At 34.4% G+C, this 24,789-nt stretch overlaps 1 protein-coding gene and 1 non-coding gene across 5 annotated transcripts in view; one reads left to right on the top strand and one right to left on the bottom strand.

Annotated features, from left to right (window-relative positions):
* Positions 1-24,789, top strand: part of MAGI3 (membrane associated guanylate kinase, WW and PDZ domain containing 3) — a 213,368-nt gene that overhangs the window by 12,053 nt on the left and 176,526 nt on the right. The window lies entirely within an intron of this gene.
* On the bottom strand, positions 19,543-19,650 carry LOC127563591 (U6 spliceosomal RNA). The gene has a single exon (XR_007954034.1). It is a non-coding gene; the product is annotated as a U6 spliceosomal RNA (small nuclear RNA).

Below are 24,789 nucleotides of genomic sequence, written 5' to 3'. Positions count from 1 at the left end.
CAGTCAGCCTGAAAGGTTCCCGCGAGGTGTATTTAGTAAATATAGGAGTAAAGCAAAGAGGATCTCTTTCCTTGTTAGGTATAGTTCTAGAAATACTAGTGGCAACAATTAAGACAAGAAAAAGAAATAAAAGGCATAAAAATAGGCAAAGAACACAGAACTTTCCAGTTTGCTGACAATGTGATAACTTACTTCTAAAAAGGACCTTGAAAATCAGCAAAGCAATTAATTTTTTATTAGAGCTTTTTTATTTTCAAAAAATGCGGTTTTCAACATTTTCTTGTAAAATCTTGTGTTTCAAATTTCTTTCTCTCTCTTTTCCCCCACCCCTCTCATAGACGGCAAGCAATTCAATATATGTTAAACGTGCAATTCTTCTATACATATTTCCACAATTATCCTGCACAACAGACAGCTCAAAAAGGAAAAAAAAATGAGAAAGAAAGCAAAATGCAAGCAAACAACAATTTAAAAAAAGTAAAAATACTATGTTGTGATTCACACTTAATCTCCACAGTCCTCTCTGTGGGTGCAGATGGCTCTTTCCATCACAAGATCATTGGAAGTGGCCTGAATCACCTCGTTGTTGAAAAGAGCCACCCATCAGAACTGATTATTCATAATTTTGTTGCTGTGTACAATATTCTTTTGGTTCTACTCATTTCTCTTAGCATCAGTTCATATAAGTCTCTCCAGGCCTCTCTGAAATCATCCTGCTGATCGTTTTTTATAGAATAATAATATTCCATAACATTCATATTACTATAACTTATTCAGCCATTCTCCAATTTATGGGCATCCACTCAGTTTCCATTTCCTTGCCACTACAAAAAGGACTACTACAAACATTTTTGCACAAATGGGTCCCTTTCCCTTTTTTATGATCTCTTTGGGATACAGATCCAGTAGAGACACTGCCAAGTCAAAGGGTATGCACAGTTTGAGAGCCCTAAGAAAGAAATTAATTGAGATAAGGGCTTCAGTAAAGTAGTAGGACATGAAATAGACCCATATATTTTAATGGGTATTTCTTTAGTAATAATGAATACTAGGAGGAAATCATAGAAAGAGAAGTCCCGTTCAAATAACTGCAAAATACATAAAACATTAGAGAGTCAGTCCACTAAGGCATACTCAGGATTTAATGCAGACACAATTACATTTGATCTTCATGACTGAATAATACCAGTGTACTAAAAATTATTTTGTGAACAAATTTTATCATTCTGCAATATGATACTCTTTAAAAGAACTTAGAAACTTAATGTTATACCAATTAAGTTTATTGAGCTAGGCAAAATAATATCAGAATTAGTTGAGAAGAACAAATGGTCTAGAATCTCAAATTATAAGAAAAAATATAAATGGAAGGAGAATAGTATTTACATACCTAAAATTGTATTACAAAGCAATATTCATCAAAGCTATTGTTATTGTTTAAAAAATAAAGTAAATCAGTGGAATAGACTAATTAAGAAAGTGAAACCTAAGAACATAAAAATTGCTTAGGAAAGAAGTTACTTTACAAGAACTAAGAAAACTAAATATAAGTCTGGTAGATAATTGAGTTAAATTAATACTTTAAACCATATATCACTTATAAACCATGTAAGAAAACTAAATATAAGTCTGGTAGATAATTGAGTTAAATTGATACTTTAAACCATATGTTCAAATTAAATATTGATCTAATAGTAAAGGATCTCTAACTTTGAAAAATTAGAGAACTAAATCAGTTATTTTTCAGAACTGTGGATAAAAGAATTCTTAACAGCACAAAGAATAGAGGTGATCCAAAAAGATTAAAAAAAAAAAAATTCAGTTCACATATACTTAAAAAACCTTTTCCATGAACAAAATCAGTGAAACTAAGATAGAAAGGAAAGGTGTTGATAAGAGAAGAAATTACCATTACTTCATTTATCTTTGGTAAGATTCCAATATCCAAGATATATAGGGATTAAATACAATTATCTAAGACAAAAAACTATTCACCAGTGGATAAATGGTTGAAGCATATCAACAGGTATTCAAGGAAGAATCTAAACTATTAACAAATCTATGAAAGATTTCTCTGAATCACTAATAATCAAAGACATGCAAATTAAAACAACTTTGAGGTTTTGCTTTCTACTATAAAAATTTACCATGCTGACAAAAGATGACAATTATTAATTTTGGAGAAGTTGTAGGAATATAGGCACATTGATATGCTGTTGGTTGAGTTGTAAATTAGTGTAAGTATTCTGGAAAGCAATTTGGAGTTATGTTTGAAAAGTGACTAAATTATACACACATTTTGATTTGGTGATCCTGTTGCTAGGCATGTACTCTCAGGAGGTCAAAGATAGAAAGACTACTTGTACACCAAAATTTTTTTAGCAGCAAAGCACTAGGAACAAAATAGATTCTCACGATTGAAGAATTGCTAAGTAAATAATGGCACACAAAGGTAATGGAATATGATTGTGTTATAAGTAATGAAAAGTAGGAATAATACAGAGAGCCAGGTGAAAGGCTTTTATGGGAAAGCAAAGTGAAATAAGCAGAACTAGGAAAACAAAATATACTAGGACTATAATAAATGTGAATAGAAAAACTCCTGGAGCCAAATACTATGTTTGTAATGCATTTGACTTGTTAGCAAAAAAAATTAAAATTAATATAAATCTGAAAAAAACACAAACCCACCATAAGGTATGACATATCCTTTAAAAAAATCCAGTATGACTTATTTTAACAAACTAATTATGACCAAAAAATGGACATAAAACATATGTACCAACAATTATAACAATTACATGGACATTTTACCAATATAAATCAATTGTAATAATAATAATCCAAGGGAATTTATAAAGGTACCTAGTTAGGGAACTTTAAATCTTTTTGTAAAGGAAGAGAGATAATTATGGAAAACAGTTTGTGACCAGTCATTTGTTAGATCTTTTGGAGATCTTATATAAAAAATCACCTTGTTCAAAGTAGAATTTATTACTTTTCATTGTAAACTAATTCTGTAGTATAACATTGTATTTTTACCAAGGGAAATGACTTTTTTTTTTTTTTATTCACTCAGAATCATAATGGAAACTACCCTTTTTTCAAGTTACCTAGGTTTACAACCTAGGAGTCATCTTTTATTCTTCCTTTTCCCTCACCCATGATATTTAGTCAGTTACTGAGATTTATTGATTCCGTCTCCACTCTCATATCCCTCCCCTCTTTCCACTCACATAGCAACTCTCCTAATTTAGGTTCTCCTCATCTCTTGCCATGAATTCAACCTTAAGTCGAAATTGTATTGATTCATCTTTTTGCAGATGATTCTTGGATTTATTTGTCCAGTCTTAACATCTCTCCTAAGCTCCAGTCTACATTTCCAACTGCCTATTGGACGTCTTGAACTGGGTGACACTTTAATTAAAGTTAGATTGACCCCAAACCAAAACTCATTATATTCCCCTAACCAAACCTTTTTCTTCTTACTTCCCCATTACTCTCAAGGATACTACCATCTGCTCAGACCCCTGGGCTCATAACCTATCATTTTTGACTTCTCCTTTTCTCTCTCTGCCTCATATCCAATCTTTGTGCAGAAAACCCCAAATCTGGTACAAAGAATTGAACACACTGAAAGGTAAAACGACTGAATAGTAAAAATGCTACTTGAGTGACTATTGTAGTGGTTTCCTAATTGGTCTTTCTGATTCACTCTTTTTTTTTTTATGTCCTTTCCATTGTCTACATAGGTGCTGAATTGATAAGACCTAATGCACAAGGTTTGACCATGTCACTTTTCTGTTCAAGAAGTTTCGATGACTCTTGCTTCTAAGAGAAAAACACTCAGTTGTGACATTTAAAGTCCTTCACAATCTGGTTTCAGCCTCTTTCTAGACTGAGTTCCCCTCCTCCTCCAGCATGCTCTGTTGCGGTCTACTTGCTGTTCCCTATAAAAAACACTTCATTTTCCTTATCTCTGCCTTTGCTCAGTCTGTCTCCCTCCTTATCTTTGTCAATCCCTAGTTCCTGTTAAGGTTTAGCTCACGTGCCATTTTCTGCAGAAAAGCCTTTCTAATTTCCTCCTATGGTCAGTGCTCCTCCAAGAGTTGGTTTACTTGTTCCTTTTGTACAACATTCCATGTTCCACCTTCCTGCCTTGGCACAAACTAAGCCCTGAAGGCTGAAATGAATGCCCTTGCCTCTGAATCCCTAGCTCCCTCTAATGTTCAGCTTAAGTACCATTTTCTGAGGAGAGAGAAGTTGCTATTTCCCATATCCTTCCCAATGTCTTAAATTTATTGTGTATTTGGTATATTTATTATTAACATATTTATTATTCCCTCTCATAGAATGTTAGCTCCTTGAATTCATGAAGAGTTCTATTGTAGCATTTGTTTTCCTTTATCTTAGTATTAGCATATGGTAAATACTTGATAGACATGGTAAATACAGACTTTATCCTTAATTTTTCATTGATTAAAAGATATGCATTGCATAAATAAACAGTGAGTTGGGGACAGCTAGGTGGCACAATGGATAGAGCACCAGCCCTGAAGTCAGGAGGATCTGAGTTCAAATCTGGCCTCAGACACTTAACACTGCTTAGCTGTGTGACCCTGGGCAAGTCACTTAACCCCAATTGCCTCAGCAAAAAAAAAGAAAAAGAAATAAACAATGAACTGGACCCCTGAATTGAACAGTGGGAAGAAAGTAGGCCACATTGCCTTTGGGAAATCACAGTTCTTTAATGATCCCAAGCTTCTTGAAACAGAGGTCTACATGTCATCCAGTAATATTTGGCTGATAGCCATAGGGTCCAAAGAAGTATAGTTGTGGGTGATCCAAAGGGAAGGGGAGAAGTATATTGTGGTATGAGCTATAACACATTTTAAACAAGAAATTATGTCAGAATAAGAGTTTAAAGTCTATAACCACAGACTGGGAGGAAATAAGTGAACAACCACTAGATAACTATTAAGATAGAATGCTAATGGAATGGGAGGGTATAGTTGAGCTGCAGTTTGCAAAACATGAAAGAGAATAGTCACATTGATGAGATTTCAGATTCAGTTGATTATATCAAACCAAATGGGATCCTATAAATCTGTATTTCTCTTTCTTAAATAAAAAAGAATACTTTGAAGTGTTATTCTCTAATAACAGAAAATATTACATGGGTTCTTAATCATTTTTGTGTGTCATGGACCCTGTTGGCAGTCTAGTGAATATATGAAATAAGGCCCCTTTTCAGAATAATATTTGAAGATCCATAAAATAAAATATATAGGATTACAAAAGAAACCAATTATGTTGAAATACAATTATCCAAATTTTTAAAAAGATCATAAACCCAGGTTAAGAAACTCTGGTCTAGTAAAATAATGCTGTCTTTAGAAATTTGATGTCTTTATTTTTTATTCTCTGCTGATGAGTGTCTATGTAGGAAACTTATACCCATTCAGGTGGGCACTTGCTCTGCCACCATCCTTATTAGTCTAAGAAAATTATTTGGAACATTGAGAAATGACTTGCCAAGAGTTATACTACTGTTAAGTCAGTATTTTCCCCTCTATAAGATTGGCTCTCTATTGAGTGATGATTTCTCATGTCTTTATTTTTATTCTTAAAATGAGATTCTAAATTAATTTATTTTCAAGTATTTTCTTTAATATTTGTTAAATTTAGAGAAAAATAGTTATTGATCATTATTTCTTTTAAAAAGAACAAATTCCAAATTTTGACTCTTAATGAAGATTCCCTTAAAGATTTCATATAAAGAAATAATTTTATTTGCTACTAGAATTTTTCAGAATCTCAGAATTTGGATTTGGATTTGGAAGGCGATCCTTTATGACCATCTAATTTAAAACAGACTTGAAAAAAAGAATCTTCTTTACATTCTTATCTATAAATGGTCATTTAGCCTCTTGTAAAGAACACCATATTGAGCAGGAAGCAATACCTTTTGAGCTAGCGTATTCCATGATATAAATAAGAAGTTTTTGTTTACATTAAACTTTAATTTGTCTCATATCTTCCATCTAATTCTGTCTTCTAGGACCAAGAAGAACAAATAGTCTTTCAAATGTTGAAAGATACTTAGTTTCCACTAAATCTTTTCTTTGACTGGCTAAATATATTCAGGATTATCTTTGTATGGTATGAACTTGAAGTTTTTTGCTATACTAATTAATGTTATCTGGATTGTTGCCAATTTATTTATTTATTTATTTTTAAATTTTTATTTAATAATTACTTTATATTGACACTTGTTTCTGTTCCGATTTTTTTTTTCCCTCTCTCCCTCCACCCCCTCCCCTAGATGGCAAGCAGTCCTTTATATGTTGGATATGTTGTTGCCAATTTATTGATGTCTTTGCTAAATAGTGTAATGTCTTTGTTGAAAAAAAATATTAATACTAATACTGAGACTCTTCTGCCAGGAAACAGTTTTATCTAATTTAATATAAATCTATATCCAGACCATCTTTACTTTGGAAAGGTGTACCAACTGGCACAGTCCCTCATGTCTTCTGACATTACTCTGACCCAATTCAATTTCAAATAATGTTTATAGAAAGTTTGAACAAAGAAACAATACCTTAAAATACAGTCTGGGTTAACATTACAGAATTGAGCAACTAAGCCATTTCTAGTTCCAGTTAAAATTGATGCATTATGCCTTTCTTCTCCTTTTCCATTTTTTAGTATAGAAGAGTACATACTAACTTGTCAGTCATTTCATGTAGGCAGGCTAAAAGAAGACTGCTCTTAAATGGATCAATAACCAAGTGGGGATTTAGAGGGTAATGTTGTAAATAAGACTAGTTAATCTTTTTTTTTTTCCTAATAGCTTTTTATTTACAAGTTATATGCATGGGTAATTTTACAGCATTGACAATTGCCAAACCTTTTGTTCCAATTTTTCCCCTCCTTCCCTCTACTCCCTCCCCTATTTGACCAGTAGATGTTAAATACATTAAAGTATAAATTAGATACCCAATAAGTATGCATGACCAAACCGTTATTTTGCTGTAAAAAAAGAATTGGGCTCTGAAATATTGTACCATTAGCCTGTGAAGGAAATCCAAAATGCAGGCAGGCAAAAATATAGGGATTGGGAATTCAATGTAATAGTCCTTAGTCATCTCCCAGAGTTCTTTCACTGGGCGTAGCTGGTTCAGTTCATTACTGCTCCATTGGAACTGATTTGGTTCATCTCATTGCTGAAGATGGCCAGAGCCATCAGAATTGATCATCATATGGTATTGTTGTTGAAGTATATAATGATCTTCTGGCCCTGCTCGTTTCACTCAGCATCAGTTCGTGTAAGTTTGTCCAGGCCTTTCTGAAATCATCCTGTTGGTCATTTCTTACAGAACAATAATAGTCCATAATATTCATATACTACAGTTTATTCAGCCATTCTCCAATTGATGGGCATCTACTCAGTTTCCAGTTTCTGGCCACTACAAAGAGGGCTGCCACAAACATTCGTGCACATACAGGTCCCTTTCCCTTCTTTAGTATCTCTTTGGGATATAAGCCCAGTAGTAACACTGCTGGATCAAAGGGTATGCACAGTTTGATAACTTTTTGAGCATAGTTCCAAATTGCTCTCTAGAAGACTAGTTAATCTTTTAGATTTCACTTAGAACTCCTCCCTCCTCCTCCCCGCCAACTTACCTTTCACAGGTCTCTAGGAAGGGCTTTATTTCTTAATATTTCTAAAGAAAGTAAAAAGGTTCTCTTTAAAAATACTTCTACATCTTAAACTGGACACAATATTCCAAATGTGGTCTGACCAGGGCAGATATAACACTCAGATGTAATCGTGATTTATAGTATTCAATCATCAAAATATAACTTGATTGATATTGAAGAATAAAGTTGGATTGCTAAAGTCATTAAATATTTACCAAACATCAATATGTGCCGGGCACTTTACTTAGTACTGGGAATACAAAGGAAGGGAAAAGACAGTTACAGTTCTCAAGGAATTCACAGTCTAATAGAGGAGATCATATATAAATAACTATTTACAGATAAGTTTTATATAAGATATATTGGAGATGGCCAATTGGGAAAGGCACTAGAATTAAGGCAGGATCAAGGAAGGCTCCCTGAAGAAGGTAGAATTTTAGCTGATACTTCAAAGAAACCAGGAGGCGAAGATAAGTACAGAGAAAATTTTAAGAATAGGGGTCAGTCAATGAAAATGCCCAGAGTCAATGTTTTCTTTGAACAACAGCCAGGAAGTAACTGTCACCATATTAAATAGTATATAAGTACGTGTGAGGTTTAAGAAGACCGGAATGGTATCTGGGTTATGAAAGGTTTTCAATACGAAAGTATATTTTATTTGATCATGTAGATGATAGTCATTGGAGATTATTAAGTGTGTATGATGGAGAATATGACATAATCAGATCTATGCTTAAGAAGATCTCTTCCGCAGCTAAGAAGAAGCTATGCAGTGGGGACAACTTGTGGCAAAGAGTGACTTAGCTTGCTGCTAGTGTGAGGTGATCACCCAGTGTGAGGTGATGAAAGCTTGCACTAGAGTGACAAAGACAGAAGCAGAGGAGAAAAGGAGATATATGAGATGTTATGAAGGTAAAATGGACCAGATTTGACAAGTAATTTCATGTATATAGTGAAGAGTGGGGAGTTGAGGATGACATCTAGCTTGTGTGGTAGTATTCTTGACAGCATTAGGAAATGGGGAAGGTTTGGAATAAAGAAGAGTACATTTTGGATATGTTGAATTTGATATATTTATAGTACATTCAATTTTGATCTATCCAGAAGGCATTTGGAAATGTGCGAATGGGGGTCAAAAGAGAGGTTAGAATTGGTAAGTAGATTTGAGAATCATGAGTATAGAGTTGATATTTGAATCCATGTAGGCTTATGAGATTATAAGTGAAATCATATAGAGTAAGAAGAAAAATGACCCAGATAAGAGTCCTATAGGGATACTCACAGTTAGTGGAAATGACCTAGATGAAAATCCAGCAGAAGAGACTGAAGAATGCTCAGATAGGTAGGAGATGAATAAGTAGAGAGTAGCATCAAGAAAATCTAGAAAAAAGAGAATTAAGAAGAAAAGGGTGATCAAAGGTTGTGGAGAGATTAAAAAGTCTAAAGATTGAAAAAAGGCTTTTGGATTTAACAATTAAGGAATCACTGGTAACTTTGGAGAAATCAGTTTTGGTTGGAAGCTTGTCTGTAGAAAGTAAAAAAGCAAATAAAAGGAAAGGAAGTGAAGGCACACTATTATAGATTGCTTTCTCAGGAGTTCAGCCACAAAAGGGAAAAGAGATGAGATGATAGTATATGGGATGATAATTAGTAGAGCTGGATGGATCGAGTTATGGGGTAATGAGAGAGATGAGTTTATTTGTAGGCAGTAGGGAAGCAGACAGTAGATGAGAAAATGGGAATAAATGAGGGAATAGAGAATGGAAGGGACAGTCTCCTGGAAATGATAGAATGGAATGAGGTCCCTTGGGTATGTAGGTTTTTTCTTGACTAGAAGGGCCATCTCTTCATGTGAGAGAGGGACAGAGGCAGGGGGAGTGGCAGAAGACATGGGGAATATGAATTGAGGAGAAGAAACTTGGCAGTCGGCCTCAATTTTTTCTGTAAAATATGAGGTATGGTTTTCAGTTGGAGAGGGTTTGAGATGGGATGAAAAATTTGAGAAAAGTCACTGTGGTGAGTGGGATAAAGTTGATTAGGGATATGTGAAAGAATTGCTGTGCTGCATTGAGACCCCAATTGAGATTATGTAACATGAATTTGTAATGGCTCTAATCAGCATGGTTTTATGATTTTCCCTAGCTTTGTTCACAACATATGAGGAAAAGCAAAAAGGCACACGGGAAGTAATCTCGGCTGAGCTGTGGTGGGGCAAGATTCCAAGTAGGATAAAGGGCCAGGCATTTCAGGAGAAGAGAGGGCAGTGTAGAGTTGAATTGGTTCACTAAAGGGTCAGAATGGGAGGAGAATGTAGCTATGCAGGAGTGATGGCCTAAAAATTAAGGAATTGAGACATTGAAAGTCATAGTGAGGATGAGCCTCTAAAGTGAGTCTGAGGAAGAGGTGAAATGACAACAGATTATGATCAGATAAGATAATTTCATTGCTCATAAATATGGAAGTGAAGCTTTTGTGGGTCATCTAGTTTGATGACTAGATGACGATATGACTATCTTTGTTCAAGTGAGTTGGGGTGGAGGAAGGGAGTAAGTCATAAGGAATGAACAAGTTGAACTAGGAGGTAAGAGTGCTTGAAGGGGTCTCAATATTATTTTAGAATCTCCTAGTATGAGAACAGGAGTTTGGGAGGAGAGGGCTAGGGGTTTGAGGTATTGAATTCTTTGAGAGAAAAAAGGAGTGGCCAGGAGGTTAGCAGAATTTTGATTGGCTAACAGATATAGATTGAGAGAATCTCAAATGAAAAGGGTTTTTTGAGGAATGGAAATGGAGAGTTTGGGAAGTGGCTCTTGGGAGCCAGGAGTACTCCAACTTCCTCATCTTGACCATTAGTTTTAGGGGAATGAAATTTTTACAAGGTCTAGAAAGGGTGGTCAGGGAGGATCTGTTACCTGGAATGAGCCAAGAATGAGCTCTCAATGAGAACCCGAATGTGAAAGGAGTAGAAAAGGAAAAGGCTGAAGACAAGAACACATTTGTTACCTAAGAGCATGTATTCAAAAGGGTAGAAAGGGGGGTAGCTGTAAAGTGAGATTTGGGAGTGGGGTTATTTGAAGGAATGGGCAGTAGTGAGTGGAAAATAAAGTCTGTGTAATGACATCAGAATTTGGGGATCTTTGGGTAAGAAGGTTGTGACTAGGTGGTCATTTATTTGATCTTTGGGGAAGGAGATGAGTTATTGATTTTACCAGGAGATTGGCCCCAGGTTCTAACCTCTTAGGGTATTAGGCATCTCCGAGTAGGCCATAGTGGGGAGCTGATAAAAAAGCATTTCTTCCCAATCCCTGTCAGCAGTCCCGTACATACTGGGAGGGAACAAGAAGGAGTGGTATCTCTTCTTCTCTTGCCTTCAGAAAGAGGCGGGGCCCAGGGACTTGCCGGGGATGGAATAGAGCCTCTCTGATTTCCTCACTGGGTTGTAAAGATCAGCACCTAACCAAAACATTGCCTTGCACAGATGATACATCCGTGCTTAATAAATGTTGAATTCAATCAAATGAGATCATAAGATCAGAGAGTAGGGACCTCAGATCAAATAGGCGTTAATAACTCAAATTTATGTTTCCTTAACGTTTTAAAGTTTTCCTCACCGTTTTAAAGTTTTCCTCACAAGAATTCTGTGAGATCGGCAAGATAAGTATCATTATCTTCATCGTACAGATGAGGAATGGTGAGGCTTTGAGAGATTTTGATTAAAAATATTTAGGCATTTTGAAGGGCTTTTAGGAAGAATATACAGTAATATATTGTATCACTGCCTACCTTCTACTTTCCACCCCCAACAAAAAAGAAAATTAAAACTCTGATAATAAACCTGTGTAGTCAAATGAACAAATATTCTCATAGGTCTCATTCTGCATTTTGAGGTTGTCACTTCAGTCAGAAAATGAATGGCATGCTTGACCTTTGGTCCTCTAGAATACTGACTTGTTATTTACATTGTTCAGAAATCTAACGTCTTTCAGTTGTTTTTCTTAATATTGTCACTGCAAATTGTTTTGGTTCTGCTCACTTCATACTTCATCCCTTCATAAAAGTCTTTTCAATTTACTTTGAAACTGATCAGTTATTTCTTTCTGTGCAATAATTTGTGTTCTGTGATTTGCTCAGCCATTCTTTATTTCATGGACATTCCCCTTTAGTTTCTATTTTTTGCTACATAATAATAGCAAATAATGGTTACTATGTACCAGCACTATGCTAAGTGCTTTACAATTTTCTTCATAAAAACCCTATCAAGTAGGTGCTATTATTAACCCCATTTTACAGATGAAAGAAACATGGTGAATAGAAACTAAGTAATATGCAATTAGCAAATTGATGTATTGAGGCTGGATTTGAACTCAGCTTTTCCTGACTCCAGGTCTGGTGCTGTATCCACAGTGCCACTTTGCTGCCTACATGAAAAGAACTGCCATACATATTTTTGTAAGCACTGGGAAAACAAAAAGAGGCAAAAGGTAGTCGCTGCCCTTGAGGAATTTAGAATCCCATGGGGGAAATGATATGCAAACCAATACAGAAAAAGTTATATTTGGGATAAATAAGAAATAATTAACCAGTAGTGGTTATTTTTGCATCAGAATTCTAGAATTGCGCAAAGATTTCTTCTGAGTTGCCCTTTTCTTTTCTAGTTTTAACTGCCTTGATTTATTTATTTAAAGCTTTTAAGTTTTACATAATCAAAATTGCCCATTTTCTCTTCTGTTCTCTGTCACTTGTTTGGTCATTATCTTTGTTCTATCCATAGATCTGAAAGCTAATTTCATCTCTGCTCTTCTGATTTGCTTAAAATATCACATTTCATGTCTAAGTTACTTATCCATAGCTTTCTAATTTTCCCAGTAGTTTCTGTCCTACAGCAAATCCTTAAGTCTTATAAATGGACTTTTGGGTTTATTAAGCACTATACTGTGTTCATTTGCTTCTGTATTTTGCAGACAAAAGTATGGATCTTAATTTACTTTTCTAGCTTTTGACCCAAGGTATATAATGTGAAATAAAATATTACTAATTTTAAATACTTACGTAGTTGCACTAATTTCCTTGCTTGGCTTTAAGTTGGAATGGACATACTAAATGAAAATACTGTTTTGCTTTTGCAAAGAGAATGCATTAATGCCAGCTGGAGGTGCCATGGCTAATGAGTAAAATGAAGCTTTCAGCCCTTGTAACTGATTATATCATCTATTAGCATTGACTTCCAAACAAAAAACAAAACTCCAGTAAAAATATTCAGACCCAGAGGACCATAAATTGGAACAGTTTGTAATTTTCAGGCTAAAATATATTTATGTCTATTTCTGCAATAAAAAAATAGAATATTAGTTGCCTTTGTCTTTCTTTTTTTCTCTCTCATGGGCTTTTTCTTTTCAGTTTGCTTGGATTTTAATATCATGACCCCAATCTACTTGTACTTAAAGAACCTTCCTAAAATATTTCCTGTTTCGCTAAAATCAAAACATGTAGAATCTTTGATTGGTTGTATATTTTCAAGTTTTCTAATTTATGTTTTCACAGTAATCTATAAAGCTATTGACTAACTTTTCCTTCTTCCACTTTCCCCATATATGCTCAGTTCCTAAATCCTGAAGATTCTACCTTTACAATCTTTCTTATAAATCTTTCCACCCTTCTCTATAAGCATCTAAGCACCACTATATTTAAATTCTCATTACCTCCTGCATGTTCATTGCATTATTGTTCTGATTAGGTTCTTTATTTTTGGTCTTCCCAATTTCAAATCCAGTCACTATAGTACTACCAAAATAACTTCTTAAAAGTACAGATCTGACCCCACTATTCACTTGCCCCTCAAATTTCAGTAGCTTACTAAGACTCCTAAGATACAATACCACCTGTTCCTATTATCTTAGTATTTAAACCTTTTACATTATGCCTCCAGCTTTCTTTTCTAGACTTATTTTACATTACTATCTTTTACTCATCTTTTATTCCAGCTATACTAGTCTGTTATTCTATTTCCTGGTTCTCTGTACTCGTACAAACTGTCACCTAAGCTCTGTTTGCTCTTTATCTTGACCTCTTAGACTGTATAACTTCCTTCAAGCTTCAGTTTATATATATCCTATATATAGCCTTTATAGAACCTTTCTTGAACCTTCTTCAGTTTTGTCCATCCTTAATACTTTCTTTCTCTTTCATATGTAGATGCTATTTCATATTAATAGAATATAATATCCTTGAGGGAAAGGACATTTCTTCCCTCCCCCCCCTCCCCCTGGGACTTTGTGTTCCTAGCATTTTGCACATAGGAGGCACTTAATAAATGTGGAATTTAATGTACATGGGGTGTTCCAGAAGTCTTAGTACACTTTTAAGCTTTACTAATTTAAGCTTTAATAGCACTAAGAATTATGGGACACCATCTATAAATTGAAGAGGTCAGTATAAAGTAAGTTGTAAAACAAGAATACCAATTATGCTTATCTATATGTTTTCTAATAAAATGTATTAATTTTATTATTATTATTTTTTTTTAGCTTTCAAGTATAGATATTATACAGGCAGTGCTGAAAGATCTAAGATCTGTAAAGTTCAGGGATTTCAAAGTTCTCAAATATAGCTACAGCCAAGCCAGTTTTAGCTTTTATTGAATGGCATATAGGACACTTATGGAATACTTATTTATACTAAAATAATACAAAAAAAAGTTCAGACTTTAAGTTTCAAATATGAGACCCAGCCCACAGCATTTAACCCACAATGTTTCTAAGTATGGCTGAATTAGATTAAAATGTAACTGGGAAATATTTAACAAAATAAATATATAATAAAACAGATAATATTAATATGTGGTTTTCGAAGTCAGCATTCAGGATCCCTAAGTATAGTTCAATGACACCCATTTCTATTTGAGTTTGGTATCCCTATCTTAGGTTAACAGCAGTGGACAACCCAGAAATTTGAATTTTTGTGAGACTGTTTTTAATTATATGTCAAAATAGTTTTCACCCACAAAAGATATGTGATAGTAGTGTTGCTTACAGTTAGCATTTAAAGTTATGGGAACATTTAATTGCTAGTATATCTTACTTTGTTATTTTTGCATATATTTTTTCATCAGTCCAAATAGCAGCTGTTCTAATAAGGCAATTGGTAGTGCACTAGATAAAATGAAGGGCCTAGAATCAGAAGATTTGAGTTCAAATTTGGACTCAGACACTATCTCTGTGATACTGGGCAAGTCACTTAACCTCTCTTTGTCTCAGTTTATTCAATTTAAAAATAGGGATAATAATAGCACCTGCTTCACAGGGTTGTTATGAGAATCAAATGAGATATTTGTAAAAAAAATATGTAGCCTAGTTCTTGGTACATGGTAGGTACCATATAATGCTTATTTCTTTTCCTTTCTCTTTCCCCTTCTAAACCTGCTCATCCCCTGTAAGTCTTGTTTATGACTTTGTATTAATATTCCATTGAGAATCTACCTTCCTTATTGGAGACCTGCCTCTGGTTCATTTGAAACATTGGTGGTACCTTTGTTTCCCTTGGGCTATCTTTCTGTGTTCTCTCTGTATGACTGAGTCACCTTCTTTTCCCATCATACATGTCCTCAGTGATACATCTTCTGGGTCATTTTTGCATGAAGTTATCATTAATTCCATGGGTTTTTTCCTTTTTTCTTTTGAGGTGCTTATAACTTCATCCTTAATAGATTATGATATTTTCTCCATTGTAAGTCATAGAATACCACTATGAGAAGGAGTTTTAATTACAGTAGGACACAATTGAGTCATTAAAAATTCTTAGACAAAAGTAAAAAAAATTCTTGGTTCCAAATGCACTTTGCCTAATTTCATTTAGATATGTGTGTGTGTATGTATATGTAAATATATATGTATATATACACACATACAATAAAATTATACATATAGTGTATATATTAACATAAATACTTATTTTAAAATCAGTGCACATGTATTATATATACATATACATATGTTTGTATATATAAATCAACTAACTGAATGGACTGGCAATTGTACTAAATCAGTTTTTCTTTGATCTTTTTTGTTTTTCTAGTATTAGATTATTGGTTAGATTATTTTCTTATTGCTGAGGATTTCACTGAAGAAACTATATTGTTTCTGTAAGTTCTGCATTATTACATCTCATATTCTTGCTGTATGCATGGACTAATCTCAAAGAGGTTTTTTAAATAAGTGTTAAATTTCTGTGTCACTTTAAAAAAAGCTAGTGTAATATAATTTTGTTTATTATTTCGTAATCATCTTTGATAAATTTTGAATAATAATAATACCCGAATTCCTTTAAAATCATAATACCGATAGGCAGTTTTGGAAGTCAGATTACAAGGGGTTGAGAAGGGAGTGATAGGTGAAAAAGTAGAGGGAATGAATATACAAAGCCTTTTTTAGGACTTTTGCTGTTAAAGGAGAAATATAGTCTGATAGCTTCAGGGAACTATAGGGTCAAATGAAGGTTGTTTAAAGATAGAAGGATATTTTCAAGATAGATGGGAAGGAGGCAGTAGAGATTGAAAATTAAGGAGAGAAGGAATGAAGGATGGAAAGGGCAACTGCTATGAGAGACAAGGGGATGGGATCAGTCCCACAATTTAAGGGATTGATATTAGCAAGGAGAATGGAAGAAGAAAGGTGGAGAGGATGTAGGAATGATGTTGAGGTAATGTACACTGAGTATAGATGGGATTGGGGAAGAAAGGAAATTGAAATGGATCATTTCATATTTTTCAGTACAACATGAAGCAAAGTTCTACAGAGAAGATGAGAGGTAGTATTAGAGACAACCTGAGAAAATCTGAAACATGTTTGGAAATTTGGAAACATTGTGGGGAGTTTTTGAAAAAGAGTAGATCAAACAAGAGTAAAAAGATTGGATAATGTGACTTTGTGGATTCAATCAGCATGACTGTGAGACTTAATTCATTTGTTTTCCAATAGCACATGATCAGGAATTTAAAAAAAAAAAAAAAAAGGGAAATGTTGGGAATAATTCAGGATTGGGATCTGGAAATAGATGAGTGACTATGAGGCAAGAGACAATGTAATGCGTCTAAGAACAGTGTAAAGTTAAACTAATTAAGGTGTCAAGATTTTGAAGGAAGGAAAGGGAAGCTAAATTAGAAGGGAAGGGGACACGAATTTATTAATTACCTACTATGTGCCAGACACTGTGTTAAGCATTTTTACAAATGCAACTTTGTGAGGTAGGCATGATGATTATCCCCATTTTACAGATAAGAAAACTGAGACAGAACGTAGTTAAGTGGTTTTCCCAGGGTCACACAGTTGCTAAGTATCTGAGACTAAATTTTAAGTCAGGTCTTCCTTACTCTAAACTGCTAGCTAAGTATTAGTGTGATGACTAGAGGGGGATGAAACCAGGCACGTGACCCTGATTGTGAGCAGGTTTTACCTTCTCATCTTCCAGTCTACATCCAGGGCAGTCCTACATCTGGGCACATTCCAATTGTAAATGGATTAATAACAGGGCCTTGGATATCCACATGCTTAGTATTGTGATGGTGAGAGGCCTGGGGGAGGCAGCACAGTTGGAAAGAGGTCCACACTGTTTAGAATCATGTCTGATGAAATGACTAGAGGGAGTAAAATTTGGGTCGGCATCAGCTAAAGAGGGTTGAGGTGAGGTTTTGGCTGAGCTGAAAATTTTAATTAATCTAAACTCTACAACCATTAAAAAAAAATTAACATTCAGATTATAACAATGCAGAGAGGAAGAGAACCTTGAAACATGAAGATACCTACAACTCTGCAAAGTACACAAATTGTTTTCCCCCGCTAATAAATTTTTGGCTTGCTTCCTTGGTTTTGCATCTCAGGCTGTGGCTTCTTCTTAAACAACCTCAGTCTTAAGCAACTAAAATACAGAAGACCTCATACTGGTGACTAAGGAAATAATTGTGATATGCTAGATGAGGTATAGATGCCACTGCTGCTGCTGTAAATTGCCTTGTAGAGTGGATACTAAACCACCCATCATTGGCTCTGGCCTTTTCTTTCTTTTCCTTTTCTCTTCTTTTCTTCTTTCTTTTTTAAAGAGAAGCACTTAATGCTTTATTTCTTTCTCATAAGACAAATGGATCCTATGCATAGTATAATGTTTGCTTTTATGCAAAAATAATTTTTGGGGGCAGCTAGGTGGTACAATGGATAGAGAGCACCCAGCCCTGAAAGCAGGAGGACCTGAGTTCAAATTTGGTCTCAGATACTTAACACTTCGTGGCTGTGAGATTCTGGGTAAGTCACTTAGTCCCATTACCTCAGGAAAAAAAAAAAATGAACTGGCCTGAGATACGCTTCTAATATATTTCTGCTCTAGAAATATCATAATTATATACATATGTTCACATGAAAAGAATGAAATGTGAAAATGAGTTCATTTTCAGAGGAATAAATGCCTATTTTCAACATATAGTTTCCGAGTCACGGAGATACTTATAGGACAGTATTTTTGATGAATTAATAAAAATATTTTATTTACAAGAGTAAAAAAAAAAAAAGAAATATCATAATTACAATAATGAGGGTCTTTTCCCTTGCAAAATGATGATTTCTGGATCACAGATTAAAGATACAATTAAAAACAACTAACCATATACATCTTGTTAGTTTTTTATACATTCTTTCTCAGTTTGACCAAAATCATTTCTCTGTTCAAAGGGCATGATAAAAGGAAGGAAATCTCTTTAAAAAAATTAATCAATAAAGTATTTGGGGAGTTTCATATCCATCTATTCTTTTAGATCCCAATATCCAACATATTATATGAACTAATAGTGTACTGATCCATCAACAGTTTTCTTATACATCCTTTAAAAAGTTGTTAACTGATGAATTTGTAGGCTTTCATGATCATCATCTTTGGATAATACATCCATGGCCATGCTATCAGATCATAACTTTCTCCAAGTTTCCTAAATGTATTTCTTAATGCTAATTTTACTTCCAGAATTGTCATCCATTCAGCAAACTATCATTCAATATTACTCCTTTCTTTGATTGGTTAAATTGAGAAGGCCATTTAAAATAAGTATCTTTGTTTCTTCTTCTCATTTCTTTACTCTTTTCAGTTTGTTTTCCAACTTCATTATTCAACCAAAACTGTTCTTTCAAAGTTACTTACGATCTCTCTCTTTTTTAAAAAAAATATCAATTTTACTTTATTTTCCTTCAGTTTGTTTTCCAACCTCATTATTCGACCAAATCTGCTCTCCCAAAGTTACTTATGATCTCTCTTTTAAAAAATATTAATTTTATTTTATTTTCATTTCTAAATTCTCTCCCTCTGCCCCTCATTCACCTGTTGCAAAGTCAAAAAATTCCTCGAACCTAAACCTATCACAGATGAGTATTGCATACAAAACAAATTTACATGTCATTTATATCTTCCCCTTTCTCTTGGGCCCTCACTCACCAAATAAAATAAACAAAAGAAAGAAGAAAAGAAAATATGTTTCTGTTCCTGTTCTTAAGTCCGTCAGCATTTTTTCTGGAGGTGCGTATTTTTGTCATGAGTTTTTTGGAATTGTGGTTGGTCATTAGATTTATCAGACTTCCTAGGTCTTTTAAATTGGACTATCTCTGCATCTTTTATCTTTTATAAATTATTCTCCTGGTTCTTCTCACTTCATTTTATATTAGTTCATAAAGTATTCCTAGGGTTTTTTGAAACTATTCTTTTCATCATTTTTTTATAGTACAGTAGTATTTCATCTCATTCACTTGTTTTGTCATTCCCTAATTGATGAACATCTTTTCATTTTCTCATTTTTTTGCCAGCATACATACAAATATGAAATACTTCATGAAGTTTTGTGTCATCTTTGCATAGGGGCTGTGGCATTTTTTTTCCTCTATCTTGTTCTAGTTTTAGTATATATACTTCAATCAGTATAATTTCTTAATTGCCAAATTTAATAGTATTTTCTCAATCCTCAACCTTTTTGAATCCTCTTGATGCTGCTGATTACTCTCTTTTCCTTGATGTTCACTTCTTTCTAGGTTTTTGTGACCTTTCTTTCTTGATTCTCTTATTATCTGACCACTCCTTTGTCTCTTTTGCTGTATCTTCTTTCAGATTATTCTTGTGAACCTTGGCTGTCCCATTGGGCTTTGTCCTGGGCTGCTTTCTCTTCTCTTTCATATTATTATTTCACTAAATGACCTAATCATCTTTCTTGGATTTACTTATTATTTTTATGCTTTTTATGCTTTTATTTATCCAACCCTAATCTCTCTGCTGACTTCTAGTCTCACATCTTCAAGTGCCTCTCTAGAAACATTTGTCTATTAGATTTCTATTAGACATCTTGAACTGGATGCTCTCAATCCCTTTGGCCCACAGTCTAGATATCATCCTTAAGTTCTTGCACTATCTCTGCCCATAACCAATCTTTTGCCAAAATCTGTCAATTTTACCTTTGTAACATCTCTCAAATATATCTCCTCCTCTCCTGATGCTGTTGTCACCCTGTCACAGGCTCTTTCCACAAGTATTCCCCATTCTACTCCATCCCTTATTCAGTCACTAAAGTGATTTTTTAAAAGCTTAGATCTGACAACACTACCACCTCATTTTCCTCTCCTATGATCCAATAAATGCCGATGGCTCCTTATCACTTATAGAATTATATATAAATTTTGTTTGGTTTGTAAACCTCCTTAATCACCTACCCCTTTCCATCTTTCCAATCTTCTTATACTTTATACCCAAACCACGCCGTTTCTCCTTTTACCTGACTCACCCACTCCTCCCCTTCCCCCCCCCCCCCCCCCAATCAAGATACTCTGTGGTCCAGTGACCCTAGCCTCCTGTTTCTCAAACAAGACACTCCAGCTCCTTGTTCTAGGCATTTTACTAGCTCATCTCAACCTCCCAGGTTCCCTGGTTTCCTTCTATTCCAGCTAAAATCTACTTTTCAAAGGAAGCTATTTGCAGTCTTTTAAAATTATTCCTTCCTTTTGTTGATTATTTCCAGTTTATCAAGTATGTAGATTTTTGGAATTGTGTTTGTGTTGTTTCCCACTTCAGATTTGGAGTTCTTCGAGGATTATCTTTTGCCCCCCCCCCCCCCCCTCCTTTTTTTTTTGTCTCTGGTACTTAGTACAGCAAATAGAGCACTTAACATGTTTATTGACTTACTGTCCTTTAATAACAGTGATTTTGCTATTACAGAATTTGAGTCTTTTTGAAGGGACTAAAGTGGCTAGCTGTGTGAATCCATAACTGAAAGAATCTGCACTATAATGTTTGACAATCTCTTAAGTTCTCCACTGCTTGAAGATTTCCAAATAGAAGATTTTGCCATCTTTCAAAGGAACTCCCTCTCAGATTTAGGGAGCATCTCTTGACATCAGATCTTTTTGTGCCTCTCTGCCTGTTCTTCCTATTGCTCCTGATTCTGGCCTAAAAGTGACTCTTAGACACTTGAAGAGGCTCTCACAAAATTATTTGCCTTAAGTCTCTCCAGACTTAACATCTCCAGTCTTTTACCTGATCATCATGTAACATGGATTTGCTGTTCTGGTTAATTATCTCTGATTATTCATCAGCTTTTCATTATTCCTTTTAAAAATGTGATGCCCAGAGACAAACTCAGGATTACTGATTTGGTTTGACTAGGTCAGGACAGAGAGGGATCAGCAACTTTTCTGGGTGCCATGCCTTTCTTAACATAGCCTTAAGGTGACATTTAGAACTCCCCAGCACAATGCTGACTTTTGGAATTTGCTCAAGCTCCCCAGTTTTCTTCTGGAAAAAAAGGAAAGCCTATGCTTCCTATACTCATGTCAGACAAGCCTCTGTTTCTTTAAAAAAAAAAAAAAATCTATTGTTGAAGGTACCAAAATCATTTAAAGAATTAAAATTCATATATATTAATTTCTAAGTCACATCTTTGAAGATTTTTGGGATAATGACATTTCATTAACATTAAAGATTTTATTTTATGAGTGACTGTCCTGATAGTACTTGATATACAGACACTGACTGGGGCAAAATCTGGCAAGCCTTGTCACAATAGACTAGCTTCATCAGCAGTTGTGAAAGTGTTCAGGGGATAGACTCTGCTTGGTTTTTTTTTTCCTGGAAAATAACAAAAACTTACATTGTTCTTCTGCAATGTTAAGATTGTTGGTTTTTGTCCATCTAGCTGTATCTAGCTTTCTAATGCAATGGGAACAGCAAACCTACCCTTCCGAATACATTTCCATGACCTCTATTTGTGCATAAATATCTTTTGTCTTTTCAATGAGGGGTAGGTAGTTCAGAGCTCCAATCTCAGGTAGCCTTCCAAGTCCCCCCTTTTTTTTTTCCCCCCTGAATCTGATCCTATGATATTTATCCTGAGATCTATTCACACAGAACATAGTCTTAGGGCTCTTATTTAGGTAGATGATAAAATAATTGATGGCTCATCTGCAAAGAAGTTTATGAACTTTTTTGAGACCTGATACCTTACAGAGTATAGAAATCAATAAGTGAGCTGACTTCAGCATTTTTCTTTGTTCACCCTTAAAGAAATTATTACAAAGGTCTTTTTACTTCTTTAAGATTAGTATAGCTTTTTAAAGCTTCCCTCTATCATTTTTAAATTGTGGAAAACTGCAATTCCTATTGTATTCAATAAATATTTATTCAGCATCTGCTCTATGCTAGGTGCTAAGGAGTCAAAGATAGAAATATACTAAATCTAAGGAAAATTGAGGAGGGAAAGATCACTAACAAATGAGGGCATCGAGGAAAGCCTCCTGAAAGATGCCTGGAGTGAGCTCAGAAGGAAAACAAGAAGGTGGAGAAGTGACATCTGTGGATGCTGAGATGTGGATGGTTGAATGAATGGGCAGTGGAGAGTTCATAAAGTGGAAATGGTATGTTTTTATAATGCATGTGCTCCTGTCTTTGTTCATGTATATTTGTTATACAAGCTATAGTCCTCAACTTGCATAGCTTGGCTTCTCACCATTGATATCCCCTGAACCTTTATGTTTAAATTAATGTGTAAGTACTTGGTGTTACCTTATCCACAAGTAAATAGATCATATTCTTTAGAGGATTCTTACTGCTTTGTGTTTTGAAGTACAGGTGACTGTGTAGGGCATTTGGATAACAGGATTGCATGTGTGACAGTATGTTCCTTGACCAGTTCCATGTCCTGTTCTCTTTTTTACCTTAAGTATAAACAATAAGAAACTTATGTGCTTATCTGCCCACTTGTCTCCCTCCCTTTGTGATAGAAGACCCTCTTCTATATAATTCTTTTTTCCATAACGAATTTTGTTATTTCTGCTCAATTTGAAGTACCTCTTTCCCCATCTCATCTTGAATCCTTACTATTCACTATTTTCCTTCTTGCTTATTTCTCCATCTTTCAAAATGTCATCATCTTCATCACTCTAGCTAGTGTTTATGTTACACTTTACAAATTTGCAAAGTGCATTTACAAATATTTCATTTTATCATCACAATCATCCTGGGAAGAAGATGCTATTATTACCATCCCTATTTTAGAGATTAGGAAACCGAGGCAGGGGATTTGCCCAGGATTACAAAAGTAGGAAGTATCCAAGGCTAGATTTGAACTCAAGTCATCCTCACTCTATCCATTGCATCACCAGTGCACCTCAATGGTCAGCTTTATGAAGCACATTGAATATATTATCTGAATCTTTGCCATCTCAGCTTGTTCTATGCACTATGTTCTTGCAACACACTCAGATCTTTTCTTGCTAAACACGCTTCTTTGCCTCTTTTTTTGCTGAGGAGATTTGGGAGTGTAAAAGAGCAGCTTAAAGAATTTTTGCCTCTATGTAGCTGAGGTTGTTGCTCCATTTTTAGTGTTCTGATTTTAGAAGTTAAAAGTTTGAATTTGGATTATATCTGGTTTACCATAGCTTCATTAGCTCTCTTTTTGTCATTGATTGAGAATGAGTCATATATTTTTTGACTGTTGCTGATTATAGACTTATCTTACTAAAATTAAAGGAATTAAAATGTTTAGGTATTGTAGCATATGGGTGTTCATTAATCAATGGAATAATTCTGAAAATACAATATTTTTAATACATTGTTTTCCTTTGTTATCAAATAATATATTGCATAAAACTTTTATAAAATATATGAAATGGAAAAGAAATGAATTACTATACATAACTTCCTCCTTTGCATATTATGATTTTTAAATTCTTTGAGGTATTATCTTTTCCCTCTAATCAACTCTGGCCCTCCTAAAATGAAAGCTTAAGAACAACTCTTAATGATAAGATTCCTAATGACATTCTCAGAATCTAATTCTAACACCTAGCTTTCTTTTAAGTTTATTTACTATACTGCCCATTTTACTTACCAGACCAATTATTGGGAGCTAGTTCCTTCTTATGGTACATGAAGGCTGACCCCTTTTCTTGAAAGCAAATACACAGTTTAATTCAGAAAACTGAAAATGAATTGCAAGAAACTAGAATTCTTAGAAGATTAGTATTGATTTGCCACTGGGATAGGGCTCATTTTAATTAATTCTTTGTTTAAAGTTTTCAACTGAAATAATTGGAGTTTTTTTTTTTTTACTAGAATATTATCTCTTATTCTAATAATATAAGTTAATGAAAAATCAAGATTTTTATAATTTTAGTTAAGAGAAAAGGTGACTAGGTGGTGAAGTGGATAGAATGCTCTGTCTGGACTCAGGAAGACCTGAGTTCAAACATGGCCTCACATGTGTAGTAGCTGTAAGACCTTGGGCAAGTCATTTAATTCTATTAGCCTCAATTTCCATAAATATCTGTAAAATGAGGTAGAGAAGGAAATGGCAAACTGCTCTAGTACTTTTGCTAAGAAAGCCCCAAACTCAACAAAGAGTTGGGTATAACCAAAATGACGAAACAAAATTAATAGGAAAATAAGGTGTGAAATTCAATAATAGTTACTGCAATTTTTAGGAATATTTCTACTGAAGTATAGTTATCCAGTAAATTTTTTTAAATGTCCTAATCTATTTCCTACCATTATTTTTTCTTTTTCCTTCTGTTAAACTTT

This window comes from Antechinus flavipes, chromosome 4 (genome assembly GCF_016432865.1).
Source record: "Antechinus flavipes isolate AdamAnt ecotype Samford, QLD, Australia chromosome 4, AdamAnt_v2, whole genome shotgun sequence".
Lineage (NCBI taxonomy): Eukaryota > Metazoa > Chordata > Mammalia > Dasyuromorphia > Dasyuridae > Antechinus > Antechinus flavipes.
The sequence above is the reverse complement of the archived record's forward strand: the minus strand, read 5'-3'. Positions and strand labels throughout refer to the sequence as shown.